Source organism: Rhamphochromis longiceps, linkage group LG9, assembly GCF_057381845.1.
Source record: "Rhamphochromis longiceps isolate RC_006_pf linkage group LG9, R_longiceps_female_GT1.1, whole genome shotgun sequence".
Classification (NCBI taxonomy): Eukaryota; Metazoa; Chordata; class Actinopteri; order Cichliformes; family Cichlidae; genus Rhamphochromis; species Rhamphochromis longiceps.
This window is the reverse complement of record NC_140565.1, coordinates 2,497,277-2,510,708: the sequence shown is the minus strand read 5'-3', so window position 1 is coordinate 2,510,708 and position 13,432 is coordinate 2,497,277. Positions and strand designations below refer to the sequence as shown.

At 41.2% G+C, this 13,432-nt stretch overlaps 1 long non-coding RNA gene across 1 annotated transcript; it reads left to right on the top strand.

Annotated features, from left to right (window-relative positions):
• The first annotated feature begins 10,007 nt into the window (after positions 1 to 10,007).
• On the top strand, positions 10,008 to 12,107 carry LOC146661523 (uncharacterized). Its single transcript, XR_014913212.1, has 3 exons — positions 10,008 to 10,340; positions 10,732 to 10,942; positions 11,858 to 12,107. It is a non-coding gene; the product is annotated as an uncharacterized LOC146661523 (long non-coding RNA).
• The last annotated feature ends 1,325 nt before the right edge of the window (positions 12,108 to 13,432 follow it).

The window sequence follows — 13,432 nt, the reverse complement described above, 5'->3', positions numbered from 1 at the left end:
GCAGAGGAAAACACACACTATAAGTACACAGAGAGACACTGGGAAATCACACACAGGTGGGAGACACAGCTGGACCTGATTAACCTGACGAGACAGGGAAACACTAACACCAGGGACAAATAGAGGGAGCACAAACCCAGAACTCAGTATCTAAAATCCCAAACACAAACCATCCCAAAACAGCCACGAATAATAATGAAAGTAATAACAATAAAGAACATAAACACAAAGTCACTGAGTCATGGCCGCAGGACCATGACAGAATGTGCATCTTCTTTTTGTTTTCATATTTTAATTTATATTTAATTGTGTTGTGGTTTGCAATGTTTTGTGTTGTTTCACTTTAAATTTGTTTAAAAGGAAAAAGCTTTGAATAGTGAATAGTTGGTTTTTGTATTATATGATTTATTTATTACATTTTATGTGGAGTGAATAAATAAAAGTATATTTACGGTGGCGCCTAGAGACAAAGCACGTAAAAACTCCAAAACACGTAAAAACTCCGAAGCACATACAAACTCAAAACACGTACAAAAGACAACAGAAGTGCTCCAGAATTCTAGGGTCAGTGTGCTTTTGTTACCTAGTGGCTACACAAGCCAGGAAGTACCAACGACCGGATTTGGTGTGTGGTAGTAACAGGTAAATGAATATTTTTTAAAATTATTTCAATATATATGAGTGCTTGTGTATAAATACACAAACAATACACATAAGGGTACATCTGTCAGCATGTTACAATGCTGTGATTGCAGCCATTCCCCAACTCTTTGTGAAAGGTACTCATGGCCATTGATCAGTAGCCTTTGATCAGTGGCTGTTGATCAATGGTCATAAGAATTTTAATCATGATGAAGGAACTGACCTCCGAGCCCATTGTTCCTTCAGTGGGCTGGTTTCAGTCATTATGCAAATGTACTGTTTATAAGATTGGGAAAACCTGCAGTCAGCTGAGACTGAAAAAAGTCACTTGGATGAGTGACAAAACGTTTCTCCCACTGAAAACGCTACTTCCAGATGAACAGAATCAACTTTTGGAGATCCAGACAGAGATGATCCAAGGGATCCGGTGAGATCCGTTGTGATCGAGAAGCTGCCAAAAAGACAAACGTCCAAATGAAGGTTAGTATTGTTACTTTTGAGTGTGGTGACCGGGTGGATTACAGTAAGCTGAGAGAGCACAAGGTGAGCAGAGATCTGTGGCAGCCTACACTAACGAAGGTTAGCTGAAGATCTGGCAAAGAGTAGTAGTGAGTAGGGATGGGTACCGGTATCCGGTGCCGTTCTGACATAAACAGTAATAACCAGACCGAAAAGCAGCGCACATTTCGGTGCTTTATTTCGGTACTTTTTTTTCCTGAGCTGTGATACACTTTAGATTCTAGCCAATCATTTTACGTTTCCGAGGATAGTAGGCGGGGCCAGGTACGTACGCTCTTTTAGAGCAGAGCTACAGATTAAAAATGTCCAAAGCGAAGCGGTCAAAAGTCTGGCTGTACTTCACAGCAAAAGATGCAAACTCGGCAGCCTGCAACAAGTGCTTTAAGCTGATACTGTGATACTGTCAAAGGAGGTAACACCTCAAATCCGATGAAACACCTGACGACGCATAGCGTTTTTTTTTAAAAGCCGAGAAATGCGCCGTATTTAATAGCTTGCTGCGAGACCTCACACCGAGCGCATCTACTGCGGGTGTGGTGCCTGTTATCGGACCCGGATTTAGCAACGTCCCCCAAAAACAGGAAGAGGAGAGTCCTGGCCCCTAGCCCTGCCAGTGCAGCAGAAATGATGAGGATGATGATGCAGCAGCAGCCGTTCTTCTCTGTGTGAGTAGCTTAATGTTGTTCGTGTGTAATTTACGTTGAGTAGGCTAACCACGTTATTAAATTAATGCATGTAAGGTGAACTAGCAAACACCATCATAGCTACATGCGGCTGTCTTCTTGTTTGATGGCAGACACTCCCTTCACCCTGGCCAAAAAGGCTGAAATGCCCAAAGAAAAAGTGGAAAACAGCTAAACATGAGAGGTTTTTGGACAAAGTTTGTGTTTTCCATTGTTTAAGCACTGCTTCCAGCTAAGAGTGATACCATATATGCCCCATAGCTGCAGAAAAGGCTAACATTGTTATCTTTTTACAAAAAAACAGCTGAACATGAGAGGTTTTTGGACCAATCTTGTGTTCTCCATTCTTTAAGCACCGGTTTGAGCACCGTTTAAGCACCAGCACCATTTCAAAAGTACTGGTTTGGCACCGGTATCGGATAAAACCTAAACAATACCCCTCCCTAGTTGTGAGTGCTAGTCTTAAGTACTGGTGGCTTAATTGCCAACAGTTGTAGACTACACGCTGGAATGCGGCGACTCCACCCAGAGGTGGAACCACTGGCTCTATGGAAAAAAAATTCTCACACGGACCATGACAGTACACCCCCCCCTCAAGGGAGGCCTCCTGGCGGTCGATCAGCGTCCAACCTGCGATGTGACCTGAAAAAATCAGTGATCAAAGAAGGGTCAAGTATTTAGTGATAGACACACCCATGAACGTTCCTCCAGCCTGTACCTCTCCCAGTCCACCAAGAACTGCTGCCCACTACCCTGCTGCCATACATCCAGGATACGCCAGACCGAGAAGGCCAATCGTCCATCAATGAGCTGAACTGGAGGTGGAGGGTCGGACGAACGGCACAGAGGACTCGACAGCACTGGTTTCACCTGGGAACACGGAACAAAGGCTGGATCCGCAAAGTAGGAGAAAGAGAGAACTTGAGAGCTGTTGGACTGATGATTTTGTCCACCTTAAAAGGGCTGATGTAGAGTGGAAACAAGTTGCGGGAGATTGAACGAAGCGGGATGTCCTTGGCTGCCAGGCAGTTAGCTGGACCTTTAACAAGGTCCTGTTCCGTTTGGAGAGCATGATCAATGCCGTCCTGCGCCACCCATGTAACCACTCTGATTTTACACCTGGTCAGAAGTACAGGTGGTAAGTTTGTGTACTCTTCATCAGAGTCTGCCAGAAGAGAGCATCATGTTTAACATTCGTGGATGACTGTAGACGATAAGAAATGGAGAAGTTAAAGTGGGCAAAAAACAAAGACCACCAAGCCTGACAGGTATTTACATCTTGGCGTTTTGCAGAAACTCTTGTTCGCGTAAACTAGATCGTGCACATACTTCTTCCCCGCGTGGTCATCTCCCCTGTCGAACATTATTCTTTTATTTTTCCTACTTTTCGCGTCCTCTTACCCTTCTTTTGGGGCAGACTGGCAGACCTCATGACAGACTGCCGATACCATGTTGCGTTTTCTACCAGGAAACAGGCTTGAGACTCAATCCACTCATATTGCTTTTTTTATTCCTCTTTTAGCTGCAATATAAACAAAAACACACCATCTCACACGATACCCCTCGCTCCCGCACTTTCCCTCCAATTGGATATTGTTGTCTGGGGCCTTCACCTGCAGTCTAACATATTACTTTCCATTTTCTTACGATAACACCACATACTCTGCCTCCCTTCTTTTAACGAGAAAAGGCAGTGTGCAGCAGCATCAGTATTAAAGTCTTTGACAAAAACTTTTGAATATGGATGGGAAATGGTCAGAAGAGTTCAGGGTTAGCCTTTGTTACTGCATGAGCCACTTAAGGGTGCAGTCATGCATCAGTTGTATACAGGTTATCCTTGAACTGCCAGATTTATATGAGCTTCGATTCTGTCTTAATGCTAAAGCACATTTTCTGAGAAAGCCACCACTCTTCTCCAACTCACCCGTGAAAACATAGGGTGTTGGTAACGGCCACTCCGAGAGCTCTGACATTCGAGGGGTATAAATTTTGCACAGACAGCAGAGACATTGGAAGCTAAGGGGGTGGTGGGTTACAGATAGAGGCCTTAACATACCTCTTTATTTCGGCCATCGGTTGGGTCATGGCTGAGCTCGCTGGTCAAACGGTAGAGCATCTGCTCATATCAGCTGAGTTGCGCTTACTGAGCAGTGAGTGCAGGTTGTCCTGGGTCTGAATCCACTGAGTCCATTTCTGGCTGGAACGTTCTGTCACGAACACCTGGCTGAGAGGACTCTGAGAGCAGGATTCTGGGCGGTCAAGCCAAGTGCATTTATTTACAGTGAACACCAACGTGATATATATATACACAGCAGTGGCAGGGCTCCAGGGAGAAGGGGGTCCAAATATCCAAAAACACTTACTCAGCTCTGGCAGGCTCACGAAATACTCCAGGGAGGGGAATCCAGGGAAGATCTGTACAAAGCAAGAAACTGTCATCAACTCTGTGTGGCAGGCAGGATTGGACCTAAATGCAGACTCTAACAGAAAATGCAGCTTTATTTCTGAAACAAGTCAATACAGGGAGAAGAAACAAGTTCTATATTTTTAAACGAAGGAGCTGGGGCTTTACTAACTTAAGTTCAATGTTCCAGCAAAGCATGCCAGACAGGCTCTACCTCAAGTAGTGGGTACAGATGAAATCATTGCAGGCGGGTGCGTTGATTAACACGGGTCTGTAACTTCAGAGGTAGAAACCCAGAATGGGTCTTGCTCATGGACATTAACAGCAGGAAAACAAAAATAAACGCTGGTGAAGTCAGTCAGGGAGGACAGAGGGGCTGTGACAAACCCGGAACTGGATTCGCCTGAAGAAATCGTAGGCTCTGGAACCAAGCAGCAAATCGTGTCTGAGTGCACTTGCATGGCTTCATTCAGACTAGATCAGGTCTGCATCCAGTTTAGCGCTAGCCATGGTGGCTTATTTTGTCCTGTAACCATCTATAGTCTAAATTTAAAAACTTCCAAAACTAAATCTGAAAAATCTAATATCTACACTGTAAAAAAAAAGTGTAATATCAAAGTATTTTACTGTGTATTTTACAGTTTTCTACTGTTTTTATGCAATATCATTAAATTTACATAAATAGACTGTGATTTTACATGTCAAATGTAAAATAACATAAAATCACTGTAAATGTAATAAGACATAATTTTCTTGTTTTTTAAATATATTTTTCTGTACATATGCATATTTAGATTGCTAAAATGCATTCACAAATGTATCATACTTTCACAAATATTTGTCCGTTATTTGAAAGATTGAACTGTTAAATTCAAATGTAAAACTATGGAAAAATATATAAAATTGTCTAAAAATTAATGAGAACAATTAATAATTAAAGGAGTATTTGAATTAGAATTTTGCTTAAAATGTCATCTAGCTCTGTTTCAATAATTCAGAGGTAAAAAGTGAAAATATAATTAATAGGAATAAAAACTAAAAACACATGTAAAACATTGCACGGCCACGCTGTGTTAATTATATATTTAAAAAAATTTATGTAGAGGTAGGAATTGCAATTAATAATTCTCAAAGTATTCACAACATTCCTGAACAGAAATAGGCCTCTGCACCTGGCGTGAGACGGCGTGGTCATGAAAACAATGTGACATGCCATTGGATGTTGGACACATAATGACATGAGGAATTTGAACTAACAACCACAAGGTCGCGTGTATGGCTGTGGAAAGTGTGGTGGAAGAGAGAGGATGGTGAAAGATCATCCATGCAGTATATCAAACTCAGCTTAGTTGAATCAACTTGGCATTGCTTGACCACTATAGTTTACTGAGACAGTGAAAGGCATGGAATCCCTAGCTATGAAGGCAAAGCACGTCATCTGTCAGTATAAGGTGTAGTTAGACCAGCGGCTAGCTTGCTGGCTAGCAGAGTTGTTGTTTGCTAATTTGTTAGCTGCCAGCTTTCTGTGACCGTGTAAACACAGCAGTTGCCACACGGATAGTTTCTACACCACTAATACCCATTAGGGGGGCCGCAACGGCAGCTGCCACTGATGCATTTGTCTTAATTTGAAATTAAGTATGCAACTTAAGAGCTAATAGGCGAGCTGTTCCACTCTAGTGGCACACCTGCACTCCTGTAGAGAGGTTGTGCGCACCAAGATGAGCTGCATGATAAAGTGAGGGAAATAGAAGTAGCCCACTGTGCTAGCTTTGCCCTGTAAAATGTAATGGACATGTAAATGATAAGCCAAATATTTTATTTTATTTTGTGGAGCGGAATTAGACTAAAGCAGCTGAGGTGAATTATTTGACTACATATAAACATACATTGCAGACATGTATTTGGATTTTGGCAGGTTTCATGATTTATAAGGGTTTTTTTCTTCCTCTGCAGATTAGTGGCGTGAGTTCTCAAATTTAATCAGTAAGCTGTAAAGGTGAGTATTGTACTGCATTTAAGGATGTCAAAAGATTATGCCTGTCGCAGTTGTGGTGCTTTAATGTAAATGAATAAATACCACCCAAGAGAAGATGGCGCCGGGTGTCATGGCACGCCGTCTCTCGGTTCTGCAATATTTATGTTTTGTGTTCTTAGTGGTGTCTCTGCTAGTTTTAAAAACCCACTCTTTGTTGGTGTATGAGCGACAGACGCTGCTTAATATCCGTGACTCACTGCTGAATTTTCCCAGCGTTAGCGAGCGATGTGGAAGACTCCCGCCGCCTCTGGCGTCGGTACCGGGGGAACTGCATCGCCGTGATCCCCCCTGGAATCCTTCGAAACGGAAGCGCTGGAGAAGTGGACGAATGCGCAGAACACGCTCTGGGAAGCGTGTTCGGGTCAGAACTCGGATGCGGCGGGTTCTTACCATCGGTGACCCTGGCTGTTTAGGACTTTATTTTGGCCTCAAACAGCGCTGCCTTCTTCCTGCTTACCCTATGTCATCGGAGCACGCTCACCCGAGGCTGCTTTATTGGTCGCCATGCCGACGGGATATGAGGGGAGGTGGAGCAAATATAAACAACCTACAATTACTGCCTGCTACCACGGATGGACAGAGAGTTAAATTAGCTCTCTTAAATGCAAGATCTGTATCAAATAAAACTCATGTTCTTCGGGACTTTTTTGATACTCATATGCTGGACATCATGCTCCTAACTGAGACATGGCTGCGTGTTGGTGAAGTGGCACCCTTGCTGGAACTTTGCCCCTCCGATGCCAGCTTTTTCAGCTCCCCCAGGTTGTCTAGGAGGGGAGGCGGGGTAGCCTCTATCATCAAAGACTGTTTTAAATGCAAACAGATACAAAGTCCTGGTGTTTTTTACCTCATTTGAGTCCCAACTCCTGACTTTAAGCTGTCCTGTGGTTCTAATTATTGTCATCTATCGCCCACCTAAATATAATGACTCGTTTATTTCGGAATTTTCAGACTTCTTGACATGTTTTATCGCTCACTACGAAAAGATTCTTATAGTGGGGGACTTTAATATTCATCTGTGTTGTGAGGATAAACCCCTGGTCAAAGATTTCTTAAATGTAATTGATTCCCTAAACTTCACACAATTTGTGTCTGAGCCAACACGTAAGGGCCACACCCTAGACCTTGTCTTGGGTGAATGTATCAATGACTGAAAATTGTGTTTTACCTATCTTAGACCACTCAGCAATTTTATTTGATATTTTAATCCCTAAATCTCCAGCTTCTGCGAGGGGAAGATTGCCCCTCAGATCATCTCGTTATATTAGCTCCGAAGCATTGCTTGGAGTTAAATTACATCTACCTGATGTGTTGGACCCTATTTATACCCAGGAGTTACAGTATGTGTAGATACCTTGACTGTGAACCTTAATAATACACTTCTTGAACTACTGGACTCTGTTGCTCCCGTAAAGAAGTCGAAATGTCAAAAAAGGAACCCTATGCCTTGGCTAAATGAGGAGCTCTTGAACTTGAGAAGAAATTGTAGAAAAGCAGAGCGTCACTGGAGATCTTCCAGACTAGAAGTATTTCTCCAGGCTTGGAAGGACTCACTGTCTTCTTTTCAATCAGCGATGTTGGCAGCGAAAGCAAATTATTTCTCAAATCTTATCATGAGTCATAAACATAACCCAAAACTCTTATTCAACACAGTGTCGCAACAGAAAGTAACTCAACTCTCTGCTGTTCGAATTTGACAGCTCATGACTTTCTTATGTTTTTCAGAGACAGGGCTGAAACACTTAGGAATCAGATTACTCCCTCCTAAAGCTTTTCATTAGACTACTCGGCTGCTTTGCCTGTTGGTGCTGATAAACTATTTTCTGACTTCGAGGTCATTTCCCTGTATGGATTAACTAAGGTTGTAAAAGCAGCTCGATGTACAACCTGTTCTTTGGATCCTCTACCAGCCTGGGCTACAAAGGAACTGTGGTCAGCATTAGGACCCTACATCCTGTTTCTTTTAAATACTTCACTGACGACCGGAGTCTTTCCTGAATGTTTTAAATCAGCTGTGGTAGTGCCAATCTTGAAAAAGCCTGGACTGGATGTTGATATGGTCGTAAACTATAGACCTATCTCACATCTGTCTTTTTTATCTAAAATCTTTGAAAAAGTGGTTTTTAAGCAGCTCACTGAGCATTTGTCAACAAGCAATCTGTTTGAACCATTTCAGTCTGCTTTTAGACCAAATCATTCCACAGAAACAGCTTTAGTAAAAGTGGTAAATGATCTGCTGGTAAATACAGACAAAGATCGCACTTCAGTTTTATTACTGCTGGATCTAAGTGCTGCGTTTGACACTGTGGATCACTGCATTTTATTAGATAGGCTTGAACATTTTATTGGAATTACAGGAAATGTTTTATCGTGGCTGAGATCTTACCTGTCTGGGAGGTCTCAGACTGTTAGTTTTAAAAATGATCTCTCTGAGACCTGTGCAGTGAGGCATGGGGTCCCTCAGGGCTCTGTACTTGGACCATTGCTGTTTTCTATGTACCTGCTGCCTCTTGGTGTTCTATTACGTTCTTTTAATGTAACCTTTCATTGCTACGCTGATGACCTGCAGCTTTATGTTCCTTTAACCATTGGAAATTGTGCTGAAGTCTCTTATCTAGAATCTTGTCTATCTGCAATTAAGGGCTGGTTATCAGATAATTTCTTGCTCCTAAATAATGATCAGACAGAGTTGATGGTCATTGGGCCACACAAATTTCAGCACTTGTCCCAAAATTTAATCTTGAGAATTGATGACAGTGTCATAAATTGTAGGGACAAGGTAAAAAACTTGGCCATGTGGTTTGACGTGGTGCTCTCTTTCGAGTCTCATGTAAAAGAGATAACAAAGACCGCCTTTTATCATTTGAGGAACATAGCCAGAATCAGACAAGTTTTGTCAAGCGACACTGCAGAGGTTCTTGTCCATGCATTTGTGTCCTCACGTATTGATTATTGTAATGCTCTTCTTTCTGGGCTACCAAAGAAAAGTTTTAGAGGTCTACAGATGGTGCAAAATGCAGCTGCTCGCATTTTAACAAGAACTGGGAAATTTGAGCACATTAGCCCTGTTCTGAGATCTCTGCATTGGCTATCTTGTCAGGTTCGAGCAGATTTTAAGGTCCTTCTGCTCACCTACAAGGCTTTAAACGGACTGGCACCTTCATACCTCTCCGACCTTTTACATCTTTACGTTCCATCCCGTGCTTTCCGATCTCAGGACTCTGGCCTTCTAAAGGTTCCTAGAGCCAGAAAAAAGACAATTGGAGAGCGTGCTTTTTCTTTTCGTGCCCCGTTTCTGTGGAACACCCTCCCTCAAGATGTTAGGCAGGCATGCTCCGTGGAGGTTTTTAAAACTAAGCTGAAGACACATTTGTTCACCTTATCTTACAAGTCTTAATTCTATGGCTTTTAGTTTTTAAATTCTTACTGTTTTTAACTTGTATTGTGTCTTTTACGTGTATTGCTATGTATCGCTTTTTATTATTATTATTTTTTATCTCTTTAGTTTTAAACAGTTGTACAGCACTTTGTTTGAAAGCGCTTTATAAATAAAGTTATTATTATTATTATGTTTGGGCACCCATGGTCAAAATTTTAGTTCATATGAACAGATAAGCAAGTGGAAGATAAAATAATTTCCAAATGGCATAAAGTTTCAGATGACATTTAATTTTAAATAAAAATCATTTTCATATTTTTAATTTTTTTAAAAACAGAAAAGGAAAGGGCCCACAGCAAAAGTTTGGACACCTTGCAGTTGACTGGGGGGCCCAAACTGCATGCCAGTGTATCTAATTGATATAAATCAGTTGTAACATTGCTGTTAGTTGTTTGAGTCATGTGTGGACTTGTTTTTTGTCCCCTTGTCTCTTGTTCATGTACGCAACAGGAAACTCTACTTTGGCAGCCGAGGACTTAATGTCATCTGTGGACCAGACCATTGTGAATGGCCATATCACTATCTTCAGCGACGCACTTATCCTGACGTTTGGCTCTTCTGCATGAACATTTCTTATCCAGTAGCCCAGGCAGCACCCTTGGAATCCTTGCAACGGTAAGGCGGCACCAGTCAATTTTATGCATTGAAACATAAGAATGATGAGACAGTGAAATCTAAAGTTATGCAATCCAAATCAAATCATCAGATCTCCTTTCATTTGCAGCTAAAACGCATAAGACTGCGCAATGCTTGAGTGTTGAGATGATTTGTAGATTGATAAATCAACAAATAACTAATATTTGCGTTTCAGATGGCTGTCTCTGAAATATCCTTGATTCATGCTCATGTCGAGTTATAGAAAGAGACCTTTGAGTAGTAGATGTTCACAGATGTTTCACTACTCTGAAACAGTATTTGCAAGACTCACAGGTTAACTAAACATCTTTGCACCACCCTTCTGTTCCACAATGACCTGTATGTCCAAAATGTCTTTTTGTTGGAACAGGTGGAGATTTATCCTGGGACTGGAGTCATGGTAGAGAAACTGGCCTGGGCCTATGCTACTAATGCAAATTCATCTACAACCTTTGTGAGGCATCTGCTCACAGCAGTCTTCCCTGCGGAAATACTGCTAGTGAGCAATCTTCGAGGGGGAAAACGGGGCAGAGGAGATGCACGTTTACCGCTCGACAAAAATAAATTGGATGCCATCTACAGTAAGTTTTTAGCTTTTTATGGCATGTTTTCGCAGTTGTCCACACTTCTGGCATTTAAAGATAACAAGGGACCAATGAAAAACAAGGGCCACACATATGAAGAATATCTTCTTAACATTTATGCATATATTATTGTTGATGAAGAAAGGCCTCCACCAAATAGAGGATTCTAGTTGATCTTTTTTGAGTTATATCCAGATGAATGAATGGTCTTTTCATGACATACTATTGTAGGCCTTAGATTTCTCTGGTGTTTCATTTCCTTTATGGTGCATTTTGTTTGTCCAACTTCAAAGTAACAAATGATGGTAGATAAGTATTTTACATTCTGAATGTTCTTGCATTTGATGTATTTCAGTGACTGCGTTTACAGGCAGCCGATAACCCATTCAAAACTGGAATGTTAGCAATAACCCGGTCACACATGGCTTTAAAATACCGGCAAAAATCCAAATATAAATCTTGGAGTTACTAAATATTTTGGTGAGAAAAGGGTCATGTAAAACCTCTATCGGCATATCGCCATCAAAATGAAAATGGATTTGTGTTTTGCACATGTTCTATTCCCACGGAATCCTGGTCTTTTGAGTAGAGGAACTTTGTGTATGTGCCGTCTGGCTCTCTGTGACTCTCTCATCTCATGCATGTGAATGAGTTATTCCGAATGTTTCAGAAACCTGAATAGTGAGCTTAACTTGACCATAACCTGAATATTGGCTGTATGTAAATGTAGTCAATGTAGTGAACCTCTCCATGCATCGTCTGCAAATTTCAAAGCTGGCACCATTAGATATTAAGACTGATTAAAGCAGGATCATTGCATTATTGTTTAAGATCATTGGGTTCTTTTACACTACTAATTCTGTTCTTGTCATCACACCCCCCCCCCCCCCCTGCATTTTTGTACATATATAGGTGCAACCCTTGAGAAGTCCTTCCAGCATTGGTACTACAATCAATGCCAAGATCACAGAACTCCGGGCCAGAAATAAAAATGTCTCTGTCACAGCATCCCCATAACTTGACTTTCGATGTCTCGTTTGGCATGTTATTATAATGCCAATTCATGTTTTATCTATTAAAGATAGATTGTTTGTTTTGTTTTGTTTTTTAAGTGGGCAGGTTTTTTGCCCTCCAAAGTTTTACTCATGTTAGCAGGTAAAAGTTCCACAAATTTGCAGCAAAAAGGTATGCAGCTTAGCATGCTCTTTAAACAATAGAGCTTAGATTAGGTTAAATATTTCTGTGAAATATCAGTATGTGACTGTTATATCAGAATAATAAAAGTTAATTGAATTTAAAGATTGCCCAGTATTCATGTTTTTTGTTTTTGTTTTCTTCAGTATTACAATACATTGACTGCCGACCTGTCAAAGAAAGTTATGTTGGCTTACGAGTTTGTCTTTGCATTGCTAGTTTTTAACTGATGTTGGTCAAGCAGGGGCAAATTATACTGTTGTCTTTTTCATATGTGATAGATTTTTTTTTCTAGTAATGTTAATTTGTATAAAATTAATAATTAAGTTTATAGGTTTTTTATGAGCTGAGATTTAAGAATTCTTAGAAGAAAAATGTAAAAAAAAGAATAGTTTACCATAAAAATGTATTGCCGGAACATAAAGAGAAAACATATGTAATCTAACATATTCTTAGAATATATGTATAAAAAGCATTTAAAAAAAAGAGATTATTGCCCTGCAAACTACATTTACTTTACATATAAAAAAAATTTATCTAACAGATTTTGTTCATATATGTAAAGCATATGTCTTTATGACAAATATGTACTAAAAACTATGCAAAAATTATATGGAACATCTATGGAATACATACTTTGACATGTACTTTCCTTATATAACTCATACTTAGTTTTAACATGATCCTTATGTGATCCAATTTGCCCCCACCAATTTGCCTACAGGACAAATCGTTCCACCGAGGACGCTATCACCATAGCGCTCCACACTGCGCTGAGTCACCTGGAGCACCGAGGAAGCTATGTGAGAATGCTCTTTCTGGACTTCAGCTCAGCATTCAAGTCATATCATCCTGGTCCAGAAACTGTCTCACCTGGGACTCTCCACCCCCATCTGCCTCTGGATCAAGGACTTCCTGACAAATAGACCACAGTCTGTCAGACTCGGCCCCCACCGGTCCAGCACCATCACACTCAGCACCGGGTCTCCACAAGGATGTTTTTTGAGTCCCCTCCTGTTTACGCTCTACACATCCGACTGCTCCCCTACCCATCTCTCAAACACCATCATAAAGTTCGCGGATGACACCACAGTGGTTGGACTCATCTCAAGGGGGGATGAGTCGGACTACAGAGATGAGGTCAACAGACTGACTGAGTGGTGTTCAGTTAACAACCTCCAACTGAACACCACGAAAACTAAAGAACTTATCTTGGACTTCAGGAAGGGCAGAGCAGACCCGGCCCCACTTTACATTCACGGGAGCTGTGTGGAGAGGGTACACTCCATGAGG